General features: G+C 37.2%; 1 pseudogene; it reads left to right on the top strand.

Moving 5' to 3' along the window:
* Positions 1 to 269: 269 nt before the first annotated feature.
* LOC106980216 (protein BRICK1-like) lies at positions 270 to 523 on the top strand (annotated as a pseudogene).
* Positions 524 to 3457: the final 2934 nt, after the last annotated feature.

Below are 3457 nucleotides of genomic sequence, written 5' to 3'. Positions count from 1 at the left end.
CAAAAATATCCTATTCCAAGAGAATTATTATTTGGTCTCAATAACAGCTTCCAGAGAACATCCTCTCAAAGGGCTTTTCTTTATTTGATCTTACACAGAACTCACACAGTGTTAAAGAGCTTATCCTGGGCATTTATCAAAAAAAACTATCAGTGGCAATGTTAAACATTGGAGGTTTTGGAGGCGGCAATATTAGTTGGGGGCAAAAAGGCTGACAAAGAGCTGAACAGAAAAAGCTTGGAGCAGTGTCTCTTCCTTAGAGGACAGTCATGGTGGGTCAAGAGGATCTGGTGCTGGGGGAGATTCACCAGGACAGGGTGGACAATGAGTACATTGAGTTCATCAAGAAAGTCATGGACTTTCTCAACTTGTTTGATATCTGTTGTCCTTCAAGACTTGTAACACTAAATGATAAATTGACACCCTCTAATGGAGAATAAAGTACATTGAATCATGGATGAAAAAAGGTGAGACCCTCACCTGGAACTATACCATGTTTCTGCTGGGAAGTTGCTTTACATAGCACTGATCTAAGTGGGAAGTGTCCCAGCAGCCTCAGTTTGATTCCTTATCCTTAAAGAGCAACAAGGCTTACTCTAGTTTTTCTGTTTTTAAAAGCATGGCCTTTGGGTTCAGCCATGTACGTTGGTTTGTGATGTGGGGAGAAGTCCAGGGGAACCCTTGGAAACAACATTAGGCATTTTAGTTTTAAGTAACATTTTGTAGAACTATTTGTCAATGTATTTGAGGTTTTCAGAGCCAACAGCCTCTTTGTCAAGATCCTCAGACTTTTCTTAAGGCTCTCAATGTCTCTGCATTAGTTCTGTAAACTCTTTGTCTCCTCTCCACTTTTGGTAGGGGAGTGGGAAGCAGTTCTGGCTGAGACATTCATGCGTTGGCAAGGTGGCTGCCAGAGAATGTTGTTGCTAACCCATCAGTTTCCTGTCCTTTTGGGAAGGTCAAAGCCAAGCACTCACTTCACTTGAAGGGATATTTTCAGAATTTCCTTTTTGTCACTTGTGGTGTTTTTGCCTGTCATATTTCCGTTAAAAACCCCTAAACTAAAAAAATAAAAAATAATAAATAAATAAATAAATAAATAAATAAATAATAAAAAAATAAAGCTTGGGAATGAGATTTACTCAGAGGTCTTTAAATAGCTCCAAAATATTTCTGGAAATCTAGAATTACATGTACATGTTCCCAACTGTGTGCATGCTCATAATTGACCTGAGAAGGTCCTAAGCCTTCTGAATGACTGATGACTCATGAGGATCTACACAAACAAGTAATGAGGGCTAAAAGAGAGTTATCCACTGCCTATCTAGGTGTTTAAGTCATGCTTTAATATAGAGAAAGTGCCTTGGCAAAGACTGGGTATCTATTATTTTCAGGAATTTAAGGAAATCTCTGTCCAGCCATTAGCCAACTACCAATAAAACCATGTAGAACTTGAGTGGCTGCTCTTAATAAGAAATAGAGAATTTACAGAACTAATAAAAGAACATCAACAACCAGCAGCAACAATAACACCTACTAACAACAACAAACCCTGGAGAGAATAGGAGATTTGATTATTAATGCTGCACTTTTAATAGAGATAAAAGAGGTAGACAGAATATAAACAAATAAGTTGAAGATTTTAACAACTGTAGAAACCAACTAGCCTTAACAGACTTCTATGGATCTCTCCATCCAACAGCAGAATATACATGTACTCTCAAGTACATATGCAGTCTTCAGGATCGATTATATGTTAGGCCATAAAACAGGGCTCAGTAAATTTTAGAGCATTTAAATCATATAAAACATGTTCTCCATCAACAACCTAATGACATTAGAAATTAATAACAGGAGGAAATTTTGGACACTCACAAATATGTGAAAAGTAATCAACACAGTCCTAAATAGGCAATGGACTGAAGAAGGAATCACAAGAGGAATTAGAAAATATTTTAAATCGACGTAAACAAAAACACAACATACCAACAATCTAAGATGCAATAAAAAATTGCATTTAAACATGGAACTTTTAGCTTTAATTGCTTTATTCAAACAAGGGGAAAGATCTCAAATTAGTGTCTGAACCCTACACCTTAAGAAACTAAAACCCCTCTTATATGGTCAATTAATCTATAACAAATGAGGCAAAAAAATGCTATCAAGAAAATATAGGGTTTTCAATAAATGGTGTTGGGAAAACTGGACAGCTAAATGCAAAGAATGAAACTAGACTGCTTTATACACCATACCCAAAAAATAAGCTTAAATAGATTAAAGTCCTAAATGTGGTACTTAAAACCATAAAATTCCTTAAAAGAAAGCATAGATAGTAATCTGGACATTGGCCTTAGCAACATTTATCTGAGTATGTCTCCTTAGGCAAGGGAAACAAATGCAAAAATAATCTGGGATTACACCCCAAAATAAAAAGCTTTTGCACAGTGAAGGAAACCATCAACTAAATGAAAAGGCAACCTACTGAATGGGAGGAAATCATATATCTGACAAAGGGTTAATATCCTTTCTATGAATGATCTTTCTTCCCCTTATGTAATTTTTAATTTTCAGTTAACAGAATCCAGAGTTGGATAAGACTTCAGAAAACAGCTAGTCTCATGAATGTGGGGAATAAGCTGAGGAATTCCCTGAGCCTTCACTGATGGGTTAACAAGGCATAAAGAATTAGAAAGCCATAGGATGTTCACACCCAAGTTTGGATAAACAAGATTAGATAAATACTGTAGAGAGGGCAGGACAAAGGTCCCAATACAAAGGTATATGAGGTAAGTATGATTAGGTATTCAGGGTGGATATGCACCCCCCTCCCAAAATTAGTACTATAGCAGAAAACTGCTTTCACAGAAAGGAAGGACTAAATTAGGTAAACAGGTAAATAGGGCTATACACTGCTGCGGGGTGAAGTTGCCCAGAGCAGAGCTAATTAGCAAAAGAAAGGTGCTTTGTTGAAACTGAGGTTGCATGCTCTGTCTTATCCCCTAGGCTTGCTAAGATAGACAGGCACCTCACACTCCGTGTCTGCCATTAACAACCATCTGCCCTTTGCCAGGATTTTGTTTTATATTGACCCAAACCCCTAACACCGTATATCCTCAAAACCGCTTTCCCTCATGCCCATGAGTTAATGTTCAAAGATTTATTGTCTCTTTGTGCACGTCCATCACCATGTTGTAAACATTCTGATCCTAAAAAAAAAAAAGAGCAAGGACCCTTAATCGGGGCTCTTGTCTTCCCCCAGACATAGCCATCTCTCGCATTTTAATCCTTCCTTCTGTTTTCTTGCTAGACAAGAAAGAACTCTAGACCCAGAGTCTATGACACATGAACTCTTCTTAACTCTATCTAACCTTTCCTTGAATATCACCAGTGACATAGAAATTCATAATTCACCGTAAAACCTATTATATTTTGATGTTCTAATTGTTCAAATGATTTT

This window comes from Acinonyx jubatus, chromosome X (assembly GCF_027475565.1).
Source record: "Acinonyx jubatus isolate Ajub_Pintada_27869175 chromosome X, VMU_Ajub_asm_v1.0, whole genome shotgun sequence".
Lineage (NCBI taxonomy): Eukaryota > Metazoa > Chordata > Mammalia > Carnivora > Felidae > Acinonyx > Acinonyx jubatus.
Note: the sequence above shows the minus strand (reverse complement) of the source record. Positions and strands in the feature narration are given on the sequence as shown.